The sequence below is a fragment of the Rhea pennata genome, chromosome 8, assembly GCF_028389875.1.
Source record: "Rhea pennata isolate bPtePen1 chromosome 8, bPtePen1.pri, whole genome shotgun sequence".
In the NCBI taxonomy this organism is placed as follows: Eukaryota; Metazoa; Chordata; class Aves; order Rheiformes; family Rheidae; genus Rhea; species Rhea pennata.
In genome coordinates, this window is record NC_084670.1 from 17413817 (window position 1) to 17428723 (window position 14907).

At 37.4% G+C, this 14907-nt stretch overlaps 1 long non-coding RNA gene across 1 annotated transcript; it reads left to right on the top strand.

Moving 5' to 3' along the window:
• The first annotated feature begins 3079 nt into the window (after positions 1-3079).
• LOC134143167 (uncharacterized) lies at positions 3080-13038 on the top strand. Its single transcript, XR_009959048.1, has 3 exons — positions 3080-3349; positions 11065-11192; positions 12838-13038. It is a non-coding gene; the product is annotated as an uncharacterized LOC134143167 (long non-coding RNA).
• The last annotated feature ends 1869 nt before the right edge of the window (positions 13039-14907 follow it).

Sequence of the window (14907 nt, forward strand, 5' to 3'; positions counted from 1 at the left end):
TCCCGGAGTGTATATACGTATGTGATCAAATCCTCAGCTCATTAAATTAGTATATGCAGTGGAGACTAGCTACTGATTTATGTTTTCATCTATTCAAGGTTAAATTGGATTGAAAATTCACACTATTTAAAAAGGGAAGCTGAGCTTCTTGCTTACATTTGAGTTCCTCTAAATTAGAAGGCACATGATACTAAGCTTCATGGACCTGAAAATCTGGGTCTGAGTTAATATGATGCCTATACCATTGATTTCACTGAAGTCTTTTGTATCAGAAATCACATGTACACAGCCTCACATTGCGAAGCAAGATTAATTTAGCTGTTGGCAAATTATGCTCTGTATAAGAATGTTCTGTGAATAACTTGGATTGCAAATTTTACTCCTTAATATTTGCAATGCAAAGTGCCAGTAACACGAACAGAGCACTACTGGTTTAAGTTAAACTTTGCAGAAATAGGAATGACAGATGCCCCCAAAAAGGAGATAGATTGTGGAAAATTAAACAACATAAGGCCTACTGAGTCAGATATTAAAAGCCTCATGATAAATTAGAAGATAGTTATTAAAGTAGCTGCAAAGATTTTAAAACTGCAACCCCTGTCTTTGAACTGTTATGGCAGTAGCTGGAGCAGAGTAAACTTCCTGTGATCTACCTAGCTTGCAGGACTGACCTACTGAGGGTGACAAACTAACTGTATGCAGGCTCAGCTTTTGACTTGCTTCCAAACAGCACCAGTTCATTTGATGCGAGTCCTGTAACGTGGGCTATTGCACTGTGGTGAAAGGCACTGTATATTGTCCTAGTGATCCCTTACATGCAGTTGCTCTTCAACTTTCTCACTTTTATGTTGGTAAAAATTTTGATTATTTTCTTAGCATTTGTAAAGCCTGGGGGTAAGAAGCTTAAATAGATTACTGTTCTCTATTGGCCCAGAAACAGTAAAATCTGCATGGCTCTTACACTGTGGTTCCTGTTAGTTACTTACCAGTAGCTGTTATTTTTCACAAGCATATAGATATATCTCCACAAAGATTATCTTTGCACCAGTAACAAAAGATACTGTGTTTCCTACTCGTGGTAGTGAGATATAGAGAGATCTCTTAACTAACTCTTCTTGAACTCTGTATTGCTGATGGTTTTTCCTTGAGTTTTATTCAGCCTTAAGCCATTTGCATCCTTCCACATGTCCGGATTTGTTCCAGTCTTATATGTTCACGTGTTCTCCTAGGCAAAACAAATTTCCTCCCTGGCACCTAGCTGCCATTTGCTAGTGGAAGATTACGCCACATTTCGCTGCTTGCCCCTAGTCCCTCCCCACAGCTTTGCCACCAGAAGAGGCCAAGCAAGTACTCCCTAACGTGCTATAAGCAAAGCCAGCCAGGTTAGCTCATATCCATATTTGTCACCAGGTGAAATGAATCTGGCTGATTTAGCTTGAAACAGATTAGCAGGCCATTTGTGATCCCTCCTGCTAACACAGCAGTGTGGGGTGCTTGGAAGGCAACAACAGGCACTGGAGACAGTGCTGTCATCTCTCAGAAGAGCATGTCTGCGCCTCAGATTTTCTCAGTGCTCCTGTCCTTGAACTCAAGCTTACACCCCTCAACTTTGATGTTTTTTCTACACATCTTGCCTTTATTTTTATGTTAGTGGCTCCAACCAAAAGACATCTTTCGATATCTTAAACGAATCTTCTCTGTTCAGCTTGTTCTGCCTGTTTTTGTTAATTAAATTTGTTTCTTTGTATCAGGTTCCTTTAGCTCATCTCTTTTGGTTCCTGCTCTTACCATTTACCTTCGTTATACCTTGCCATCCTTGAACTGTTCTGAACTCTTATTTCACATCTTTCTGTACAATATTCAGGTCTACTAATTCTCTGCCTAATTTTATCATGGATGATGGAAAAACTTTTGCTGCAGCACTAGTGTTGAGAGGACAGACCTCTCTCCTCTTTGCCACATTCCTTCTCACTCTTATGTAAAATCTCAACTGAAAATGGCAATCTCTTCTTTCGCTACTCTTCCTTTTGTAGTACACTTTTGTAAAACATCATCCATGAAACTGCACTGTTTGTATTTGCAACTTTCAAATACATTTGGATTTGCGGTTTTCTGGACGGGTGATGTATTAAGATTTAATCTAAACCTAGTCAGATACCATTGATCTGCAATGAAAAAGCTGTATGAATGAGATAATAGCAGATACAGCTTAAAGTGCTGAGTGACAAGAGCTGACTGAAAGGTGATACTGCAGAAGTTTGGTGGTGAAGAACAGGTAGGACATTTGTGAATGGAAATGGTTTCTGATTATTTAAATATTGTGAATAATTTTTAAAAATTGCTTCATTTTTTCAAGGTTTGCCAGACTTTGACTGTTCCTATAAGGTGGCAGGTACAGCAGCGAGTTTCCAGAAGCTGCTCAGCCTGCTGTAAGCTACCACATCTTGATATGAACTTTAAGGTCTTTCTGTTTTGCCTGAGTGGACATCCCAGAAGTTAGAAGAAATAAGAATCAAGCCCAACGTTTCAGATTCCTGATGGCTGCACTCTCTGTCCATTTCAGACAGCTCAGCCATACTTCCCACTGCTCAGTGTTAGCAGTCATCAGGAAGCATATATTTTGCTTCCAAAGTCAGGGTCTTGTGAAACAAATCCTTAGGCATTACTGTGCTCTCACAGCTTGCAGGCCATGTTGTGTTTGAGCCACAAACAAGAGCTGAGCCTTGACCAGAGCAGCTTTTAATACAGGTCTTGTGTACAAGGGATAGACAAGGGAAGCTCTTACCCCATGTGTGTTCATTGCCTCAGTTAAACATGATGAATTATTCCAGTAAATGTATTTCAAACTCTCCCCCTCAATTTCACTAGTTCCAAATTTGGACGCAGCTCTAAATGAAAAGGAACAATTCAAATGCCTTTCTGAATGCATATGAAATGAAATAAGTTACTGTAATTTTGCTGGGCAAGCTAGCTCTTTGGAGGGAGCAAAAGTTGCAAATGGAAAAATAAACAAACAAATGTATGAGTAACTGTGGGAGATGCTGCCAGAGAATCAGAAAGAAGCCTGGATAGAAGGGGGAGGGAAAGACTCTTCTCCACTCTGGGACAATTTGTAGAAAACAAAATGTGGGAGAAAGTTGAAATGAACCAAAAATATTCTACTTTATTTTTTATTTTATTTTATTTTTTTAAGTCCAGCCATAACCAGGCTACCAGGACACATGATGCTGCTATTAAAGAGGACCTAAAGAGGACCAGCTTTAAGAGCTTTGAGAAAGAAAACAGAAATTTCACCTTCGTTGTTCAGGTTCCTCCTTTACAGGAATTTCTGCAGCTACACAACTGGCAGGTGAGTCCCTTGCTCTAATCTGTGAAGGGAAAGAATGACCGAGATTCCCAGATGCACTGAGTTTTCAATCAGTGAGCTGCAAAAAGCATTACTATAAACTACCTTTCTGTTTTCCAAATCCTGGGCTGGTGAGAAATCAAAACATAGCTTAGGTCAGCCTACAGGTATAGTGTATGCTTCACCTCACATGAACTAGGGATGCGAAGCAAAGGAGAAGAGGGCTGCAGAACTGCTGCTTTTCTGTTCTCTGAAGACTTCCTGTTAAGGGGAATCCTCAGCTGTCCATTTAGGGCAGTGTTATAGCTGCGCTGCGCTGCTGAGGCATGCGAGGAAGCCGTTGATGGGGCTGAGCATGGCTCTATGCTTCTCTACTGAGCCACCCAGTTACAGCATTACTGCATGCCTGCTAGAGGTGGGTGCTAAGATTGCTGGTAAAAGCCAAAGGTAAAGCGGGGGGGGGGGGTAGTTATAATAAAAAGGTAGTTTACAAACAGCATTTTTCTTATATATTATATATCCATATATATATTACATTTCCATATAATGATAAAATGGATGTGACACAGTTACACCCCGGAACCTTATTTTTTAGTACTATTATCTTCTTTAAAATAGTGAAAATGAAACAAGCAAAAGAAAAAAAAAAGAGGGGGAGAAAACTCCTTTCAGACAACAATCACCTTTTGAGTTAAGTTCTCATGCTTGGTCTTAGCCCAGAGGGATTTGTCTTGAGTGAAGTTTGAAGAAAATCCTTTCAGCAGTTTCTGAGTTATTTAAATGTAACCATGGAGGTTTGGATTCAGATGCTTTTCTGTACTTGTATAACTCAAAAATAGCTTTGCTTTAAAACTTCCAAATTAACCCTCCTTAACTTTTCAACTTGTCACCTATCCTACTGTACGGCTTATAAAATTTTAAAGCTAATAGTATAACAAACTCAAATAATGATATTGCAGATGTTCAAATGAATCTTAGGAGGAATAAATTATAGGAGTCGCAATAGCTTGTTACTGAAGAAAGAGTGGCTGCCTGCTTTCAGTCATATGTTCATACTGGTCTGAAATAAGTCCAATCTTTTCTAATTTAAAAAAGCTTAAGTATGTTTGGGTGTGGTTAATACTTAGGTCTGTGAGTTACACGTATGAAATGAAGCACTTAAGTCCTTTTCCTTTTTTTCCTCCTGATACCAATGTTTCATTCTTGTCAAAACATTCTTTAAATTTTGCTGCTTTCTTCTTGATATAATCCTAATCTACAGGACACTTAAATGGCTCCTTAATATTTATGGACTTGAAAGTCACTGAAATGCTCTGTGCTTGTCTTTATTGTTATTATTTTACTGCCAGAAGATTGAGGCAATGAGAGGTGAAGCAATTCGGTCCGTCATGATTTGTCCTTTTTCTTTGTCCAATCCTGCTGTTGCTTTCTTATGTTTCTTTCTTTCTGTTTCCTTTCCCATGTTTCTTCCTCACTTATTAGTCCTGTCCTCACTGCCTCCTGTCTGTCCTTCAAACATCTTTCTCCATTTATTCCTCTCTAACAATTGCAATGAGAGGGCCTACGATAGAGAAAAATGTTTTTTCTTTGGCAGCAGCTTTTTACTTTTATCTTCTCACTAAGCATTTGGGATAGGTCCAGGCAGCTCTTCCTGCTTTCATCATCTCTCTTTGCATCCCTCGTGACCCTGAGGTCTAGCCAGCAATCTGATGTCTGCCATGAGAGCACCTCCCATGGTCCAGAGCCACGAGCAGGCTGAGGTGTTGTAACACTGCGCCTTACCCTACCTCCTTACCATGCTTGCTCTGCCTCTTTCTAGGAACCAGATACCTGCACCAGGTTTTTCTCACAGAAGAATGACAGGTAGAGCTGCCACCTTCTGCATGTCTCTCTTCCTTTCTCCTGTGCCCTTTTTCTTCTACCAGGCTTTTTTGGTTCAATCTACTGACTGGTGCAATTTAACCAAGATATGGGAAACCTGTATTCAGTTCAGGCCTCTGCCTGAGGAGATCTGAACTTGAATCTCTTGCCCCTTGGATTAGCACGCTACTCAGGAGTTTATGAACTATTCTTTGAGGAGTGTGCCTAAAGTCCTTTCCTTGAGTAGAAAAGCTTGCCCACAGCCTTGTGGTAAGAGACACTCACCTGGGTGGGGAAAATATGTCTGCCAGGCCCTGCTCCAATAAATACTTAAGACAAAATGTGAAGTATTCATTGGAAGGGAGTAACAGAACCCAGGTTTCTTGCTCGCAGTTGTGCTCTGAGAGCAAGCACACATGGCAATCCAGTCAGTGGTTAATTATTCCATACAAACTGGAACTGCTCCAACAGGATGGATTGAAGAGAGCCCCTGTTCCACAAGATCCTTTCAGACTGTGCTGCTCTCATTTGGCTGCTGTGGGTCAGCTTTTCTAGCACCCAAAGCAGCAATGGCAACTGCCACTGACGAGTTATGGGAATAGGTGGTGAGGAATCTGTGGAGGCTGGAGAGAAGGGAAGAAAAAGGTGCTTCTGAATGTACTGCATTATCCATGGTGACAGCTCTGCATCCGTAGCTGAAGCAAGCACCTGCCACTGCTACCTCGGTTACCATTCTGGACAGTGACAGTAAGAATGGGGTGGGAGGAGAAATAAGTCTTTCTTTTAAAAAGACAGGGCAGCAGACTGGGGCACTATAAGGGAAATTGCTTTTAAAGGTGGAAATACAACAAAAATGGACTAAAGAATCTTAAAAGACAAAGTCAATGCCAAAGCAGAGGAAGCCAGAACGACTTCCAGAGCTCAGCTATAGGCAGTTGTCCCCCAACATAAGCCAGACTCTGTCAGTATGTGGGAGACATCCAGGAATTTTCTTTCCTACAAAAATACTAGGGACATTATAAGTTTTAACTGTAATGGAAAAAAATGGGGCGCTCGTGCTCAGTTCCAAAGGAAAACACAACTATTGGAAGTGATGTGGTACAGGGGGCTGTGTGTGTGTGTGTGTGTGTGTGTGTTTGGCTGCTCCCTTTTCTCGTAGGGATTCTATAGCTTCCTTCATTCTTCACTTCTCTCATATTACAGAAAGAAGGTAATTTTTCCTGGCCATTTACTAAAGCTCATTAAAGACTGAAGAGAACAAACAATGCTACTCCTCAGAGACTACCATTCAAAGTCATTCTACAATTCTCTGTTCTAATACTTGAGACAAATTAATTATTCCTTAGTGAAAAGTGTATAATTCCTATTCTTCATTTTTGGGGTGGGGAGAGGGGAATAATAATAGGAAGTTTATATCTGAGTGGAAAGCTGTCTGTGCTGAAGGGAAATGAGAAAAAATACATGTTCCAAAAAGAGTGAAAGCAATTATTCTAATAATAATTCTAGGGATATTAATGTCTTTTTAAAGTAGATTGCTTTCAAATAAACACCAAAATTGAAGGCATAGGAAAGGCTGGTTTATTTATTAATCATTCCAAAAGTGCATTCTTCTAAATGAACAAGTGCATGGGCAACTTTGCTGGCACATATTAAATTTAGTTAAACAGCAACTTGTAAATGACTAAAAACTTCTGTAACCAGAGACTAATTTGTTTAACGTGTTGAAAATGTTATGTGGTTGTGAGGAACTATATATTAAACTTCAAAGCAAAATGCTCCAGAGATTACACCATCTTAAAGACTGCATATTGGAAAGGCCTTTATACATTAAACATAAAGGATTTTTAATTCTCCTTTGTTTTGAACACTTGTCAATCTATGTATGTGACTCGTGCTCAGGATTGTAAACCGTCATTTAAGGTGTGATGTCCAAGTTGAGGCCTGGACCATGATTTGCAAGGGGCTGGCTTTTCTCTTTCATCTTTATTAATTAATCCTGTCTCAGGTTGCCCAGCGTACACTTCTGTTGACATCACCTTTTCCATATACTTTAAAGAGTCCCTAGAGAGATCTACTGCAGAACAAAAACTGGACAGAGAATACATTTGGAAACCATTTTATTTTTCAATTACCAACCAAAACGTATGGAAAAGATTTACACTCTATCTGATTTACAGAATAATTATACTTTGAAAGCTTAGAAATAAATGGCTTGATCCTTGGAATCATTAGTTACAAATGTACCAACTGTAATTGGTGTAAACTAATGAGTTTACTGGATGGCTGACCCTTAATTACTGATTATAGTTAAACTCTAGCCAATCAAAAATGAGTTTACTTATAAAAGTACAGTATAGTATTAACAAGCATTACATTTCCAAGTAAGCAGCTTTATGATTAGTTGTAGCACACAACTCAAGCCTGTTCAGGCTATCAAAAGCAGCTTTTTAATAATAGTGCACTAAGCAACCGTCATTCTCTTACCTCAGCGTCTATCAGACAAACAGAAAGAAACCACATAATTAATCATCTCCTGTAACAGAAATAAAGCATCTGGGCCTGATTCAGCCAGGATAATACATAGCTGCCCTAGTCAAATGAGCTGCAAGAAGTTGGGGATTGGCTTTAAGACAGAATACTTGGGGAATTCTGGCCCGGCCCTCTGTGGAAGCAGTATGTGATATGGAAGCTAAATATTGATTGATTGTGTGCAGTCTTGTGTGATACAGAGAAGCCTATTGACAAAATAGATTTAATAATTCGTAGAATTGAGCAAGATTCCTTGAGCAGATTTAATATGTGCTGTGAAGATATTTGGTTACTGTACTGGCAATCCCAAAAATTCAGAAATCACAAATACTCGCTATTTATTACATCAAATGAAGACTCAACTTTCAAATAAAAGAGGAAGATAGTCTTCTTCTATTTGCTTCTCGTTGATCCTTAAGAATTAACATTTTTACCCACCCAGGAAGACTGAAAATTCCTATTATTAAAAAAAAAAAAAAACAACCAAACAAACAAACAAAAAAAAAACAGATTTCTATAAAAATCCCAATTCCAGAGCTGGTACTTTAAACAGATACACCAAATATTTTGATAAAATCATAGGACTTTTCAATACTTGCAGTCACATTCTTAAAGGTATTTAAATAAGTAACTCCCATGTTTTAAAGATCTGGAATTTCTCACTGGCTCCCATAACTTCCTATGAATACCAAACTTCAGATAGGAGACTGACAGTGGAAACCACAAGGATTAGAAAGTCGAGTCTGATTCTCTGCTGCTATGGAGGTCTAGTTGGAAGACTGGGTTTGCTGGAGCTCAGTAGCACCTGGGCTCTTCAGAGGTGCCAGGATTCATTCCATCTGCATTATAGGTCTCTCCCATTTCTACTTTTCTCCATGATGTTCTCTTTGGTGCCCACCTCTTATAAATAGACAGGCTCAGTAAGATGACCTTCCTTATCTGGTAGTTCTTTGGCACAAGTACTGTAGCCTTTGTCTGTTTATTAGTATGAGTTTTTTAAAAAAAAAAATCAAAAACTGAAGAGTAACTTAGATTTTAGAGTGTCTGCACATGGGTTAAAGTGAATTTCATGCATTTACTGAACTCCTATTTTTCAGATGTGTGTGGGGTCAAGAACAGGTTAAAGTTGTTTACTGCTTTCAAGTTCTGCCCTTAGAAGTTGATTCAGAGCTGTGCTGCAAGCTGCTACAAAGCATATGTCCTTGGAGTGGTGAATTGCTGGTTTGATACCAAGGTCTTGGCCTTTAATAATAAAATTAGTATGTTTCTTAAGGAAATCTTAGCTTCATGGTCATATAAAGTCATTATACTGTTTTAAAATGTCACTTTAAACATGTTTTGGAATGGTCAGAATTTGTGGGAAGGGATCATATTTGGTTTTATACATGGGTTATCCTTAAGCTGGTAGAGCTACAACTCTGCCACTTGGAATAGGCAAATGTCTGAAGGTGCTCTATAATTCAAAAGAGAAGGCAAATGATATGTCAAGGCCTAAGACAAGTAATTGGGCCGTACCTGTCCAGAGGAGCTTGTTGACTTTCCTGGATTCCACACACTTCTTGACAATTGGCTCCAACTATGTAGAAGATAGCATACCCAGGGTAATCTAGGTGTTTTACTGCAATTCTGCAAGAGGAGATAAGAGTGCCTAGGAAACTTTATAAGCTTTGTTTTCCACAGTTCTGTGTTGGAGAGTTCAGGAGTGAGCAGTTTTAAAAGTCATGGAAAAGGAAGAGAGTATATTTTCCAAAACTTCAAAATTCTGTGAAATCAAGGACAGAGAAAATATTAAAGTAGTCAAAACCTTTCCTCTCCATCCTGTGAACAGAAATTCTGGTAAGAATGGTGCTGGCACTTCTGCTCTTCTAAGGCTGAGGCAACATCCTCTCGTGAAAAATGGTAAGGGAGACATGGAACTATGGAAGGAACTCACACAGGGATAGCTGTAGCTTTGGGGAAGAGGGGAATATGCTATGGACAGTTACAGCCTCCCCAGTGTGCTGTCCCTGTGGCACAGAGGAAAGAGGGGCATCTGGATGGAGGAGGGGAACAAGCACTGTAGGGCCTCATTTTCTTCCTGTTCTCTAAACTCTGCCCAAAAACTTGTGTGAAAGAAAGCATCAAGCCCCATCTTATTCCTAGATATACAACATATTTTAAAGCTGTAGGTAATGGATAAACTCTTTTCTGACTGAATGAGCCAAACAATAAAACTGTTCCATGAGCCAAGTGCAAGGCAGCTTATCCTGTAACAGCAAAATGAGCCAGGCTCTTTGCTGCACAAGAATACATCAGGCAAAATGATGCCATCTTCATCAGTCTTTTAGTATATTAGAAATAAAACAATTGTAACAGAATGGTGTCACTGGATCCATGGCACCTGCTTTAAAAATAAATCTCTTAGCTTTGTCTTTGCTATTACTTTCAATAAATGTCCTAGCATTGCCACAGCATTTACCTAGCAGCAGGAAACCATTATCGTATGACAACACTCTATTCCATTAACATTAGCTCTTAATTGTAAGATTGTTTATAAGACAACAAAAGCTACTGAATTATCGTAGAATGATAAAAAGAATTATTGTCATGGAGTATCATAGTCATTCCAGTTCTGCAAAACAATTTAAGAAAAGTAGAGGACTATATTTTTATATTAAAAATAATGTAATATTCTTATGCAAGAAAACGTTTTTTAAAAGTGCATTACATCAGTGAAGTAACTATTAAAGAGTTAATGTTACAAATCGTTACTAAGAAGCCCATGCTTTGATAAATGGTAGAACTAAAACAGTGAATAGAAAGCTCAGAAACTTGCACAACCCTTCCTAAAAGCAAGGCTGCAGCAAGTCAAACAGAGAAATCATTCTAACAGAACCACATTTGTCTATCAGGGTGAACAGAAGGAATGTTGCAAAATTGAGATATGATCAACCTAACTGCAGAATAGAAGGAGAACTGTCATTCTGATTGTTTGTCATTATTTTGTCATGCTTCATGTCCAGTTAAGTGAACTTAGAGTGACAGTTGTGTCATAACTACTGGCATCTATGTAAATTTTAAGTCAAATATGGTAGAGGCACTTCTGTCAGACACAAGTAGCCAGGCTACTCTTCCTCTTTATTTTTGTAATCCTCCATTTTCTCTTACTGTTCTGCTAGCCTTTGAACAAAAAAGATAATTTCAGCAGGAAATCCCTTTACTGTGTATGTTCTTATTCCATACCTTACTTTCCCTCAACTTTTTGAAACAATGGATAATGTTGAAATTTGTATCAGAAGCTATCACCACAAACATCTAGATATATTAGCTAAGACTACCCCTTTCCACAGGTAATGCATTATAAAATAAAATCCTTTGGAACACCAGAATGTGGACTTCCCTTGAAGACCTATGGAGAAAACTGCTGAAGCCAGTGAAGCAAATGTGCCTCTAAAGGCACATAGGTGCAAAATAAGTGGTAAAGAAATCACTCATAGACTCTTGCTATTAATTACAGCATCTTTCAGAATTTATCAGAACTTCACATGGATATCACATGTACTCTTCCATGGCAATGAGTTATAGTAAGAGTATAGAGTTACTTATTTCCTGGCTGCACTGATAACATGCAGATATTCTCATAACATAGGATTTGCTACTGGACACAAGAGTTTGAAAAGACTTCAAATGCAATTCTAAATGCATTGTGTGTGGGCACCATGCACTTTTGGTCAGTTAATTAAATAGTCAATAAAGGCTAGAGTTTAGTTTTCCTTTTTCATTGTAACAAATTATTCCAGAACATTGTTTTTAGAAATTTCTGTATAGGGCTGTTTTCAGAAATCATACCAAAAAGTGCAGTTATTTTCTTCCAATAATGTTCCTATGAAATACAAAATTTTAAAAAATGGTACAAGAAAAAAAAATGAAACAGAAAATATTTAATATGTTTCAGTGATTTCTTATTTCGGAGAGAAAAAAGACAAGCTTACTTTCTCTGCTGATTTTTTTTTGAAGTGAATTCTGACTGAAAAGAAGTGGCAGTGATTTAACAAAAACATTGTTATAAAGTATGATTTATGTTCAGAAGCATAAATGATGGCATTATAAATGTGTACTTCTGCATTAGGTAAGGGCATTTTGGTCAATTGAATTAGTCAGTTTTATTTATTTTTTAATCTCCAACTGATTGATCTTTTTTGTTCCATAAATATCAAGTAGTACACAGGCTACTTTTATATATATTCTAGGTCTTTACACAGGACAGAATTGTGCTGTTCTGTCCTCTAATATGACCATTCATTATGGAGACTCATGAAAAAGGCAACATTTAATCTAAGTTCTATAAAAGTATCTGTGAAGAAAAGAACATATTTTTCTACTTTGAAAGGTACATTCCAAATAAATTTATATTTTTAAGTATATTCAAAATTAGTATTTTTTCTTTTTAAAGATGGTAACATTTGAATGGTAAAAACAGTCTGCATGATTACATTTGTGACAAAATATCGCTAGATATATATGACAATAATCGTCAGTATATTTTTAAGAATATCAAAATAGCTTTGGCTCATGTGCTTAAAAAGTGCCTTGTTTTACTAGATTCTGCAGAATTTAAAGCCTTTTTTCAAAATTCATATAGCATTTCTAGTTGCAAGATTGTTTTATATATTGAACTTTTTATTAAATATGCATATTCTAGCGGCCTTTAGAGACTTTTAATTTAAAACATAAATTACATATAATTTCAAACTCTGCTGTCTTTGACTGTATTTATCAAAGTCGTTTTTGAGATTGTCTGCTATGTGTGGCTTATGTTAATATATCAATTCTTTCAATAAAATTTTAGCTATATGAGGTCATTACAAGCTCTTCCTTAAGTGGACTCCATTGTTAACATAAATATGTTTCTATAATTATTGACAAATAATTATATTATTTGTCCCCCTACTAAGGTATTGATAGTGATGATAAAAGGGCCTTACTAACTCTTACCCGAATGAACTATCCTTACTGATTACCTTCCATGGAACTGGATTCTTGTAAATAATGTTACTCTTGTGTTTACTAGCAAGTCAGAATTTATACTTATTTTTCTAAAAGTGAATTGTCTTGCTGTTTAGATGAAAAGTACAGTCTGCTGTTTGAAAAAGAATGTTGAGAATCAAGCCGTCCAGATTTCTTCACAACTTCCATCAGGATGCACATTTTCTCATAACATTAGATATCCCACTTAAATACTTACTCAGTCACATTTTTAATTTAGGATCCTAAACCAGAAGATCTGATGTTAGTAACGGGATTTATTATTTTAAAATAACAAGTGGCTGTTGATTTTCCATCACTGCTTCCAAAGAAACTGGTGGTTAGAAGGTTTGTTTTAAAAGCTGAAATGCTTGTTCAAAAGGTAGAGTTTGGAAGACAGAGACTAACGAAGTGCAACATGGAAGCTCTCACAATAAAGTGGCAGCCTCAACATTTCTAACAAGAAAGGAAAAGACAGTTGAGCTCCGATAGGAATGCAGTATTGAAGGAGAAAACCAAGACTCCTTTCATGAATGGAGAGAGAACTCCGGTGAATCCTGGACTATCAGCTGTCTTAACAGCATGTTGAGGTTTAAGAATGATTTGGATCACAAGCTGTAACATTTTCCAGACATTCAGATTGCAACTTTCTACTAAGCCAGCAATTTTATGTTTTCCTCTCCCTGACTCCAACAGTACCACAATATAAGCAGCCAGATTTTCTTCTGCATTGTGTTTTTTATCCATTCAGCCAAAATTAACAGTCTTCAAGGATGAAGTATGCCAAGTGAATTTAAATCTTGTGGACTAAAATTCACCTAAAGTTGATGGATACATTCATGCCTACTGCTGAAATCTACCAATTACTTAGAACTACGTTAACTTACCATAGAAACATCTCATCTAATAGCACAGATGATGTTGAACTAACTAATTACATTATGGCACATAGACAATGAAAAACATAACGAAGATGACAGCACAGCAACAGCAGATGCTGCACAAAAGAAAAATTAGAAAAATATTGCTCTACAAAATGCTATCAGTTAAGGTTTCCTCTGTTAAAATTAATCACAAAAATTAGTGAAGATTAGATTTCAGAAAAAGATATCAACATTATAATGGTATTTGGAAAATGTCATTAAGCCATTTAAAACTGCTGCTTGAGAAGGTAATTCCCATTTTTCTTATCACTATCAGTTCTAAGACTAGTAAACATTTTAGTGCCTATGGCACAGTTTCTTGGTAGAATATATTTTCCAGTAAGAAGAGCTCCTGACGGTTCTTCCAGAGCCTGAATTTGGTAGCTTCCAGCCATTATAGACTTAAATAATTAGACAGCTTAGACTTTGTCTTTGCTTGGTGATTGCTCTATTCTTGTGCTCTTAGCTGTCAGAGAGCTAGAATAACAGTGATAGTTGATTATCTGTAGTACACCTTGTTACTTTATATATTTTAAATTGTAACAAATCCTAAAGGACAATCTGAAACTGCTGGATATGTTTAAATGTAATATGTATCTGGAGATTACATCCAGATGACATATTTGATAGACATATGATAAAAAAATGCACCACTTTTAACTACAGTGCTGGTCCTCTTCCCCCTTAACCGCAGAACCTTGCCGTGAGCTCCTCATCTACTTTATGTACAGATTCTGCACATATTCCTGTCTACAGAGGAAGACAGAAATAGCGTATTCCCCTATATTTAAATCATACCTATAGTGCTACTCAAATTTTAATATTTTATTGGATATATAGTAACAACAGAATACATCTATGCTATCCTGCATTCTCCCACTTAAATTTTTCCTAGGTAGACATATTTTGTATAAATTTTAAGTGGTTACTGGGCGCAGTTCTTAGTTCCCCACAGGCCACGGATGCAGACATAAAGGGGACCCACAGATGGCGCTGTGGTTAAAGTACACCTGGATTTTGATTACCGAGCCAGGATTTACTAGTCGGGCTGTCAGAGGGAAGTTGGTCTGCATTTTAGTACAAATGCATTTATTTGTAAATAAATTTTCCTGGCTAAAATTTCAGATACTTGTATCAGTATATCGCCTCTGCACTAGACTTTAAGAGGAACAGGTTTTAACTATTTTGTTGTCTTGGGCAACCAAGAGACAGCATATCCACACAAACTTGTAATTTAGTCACACT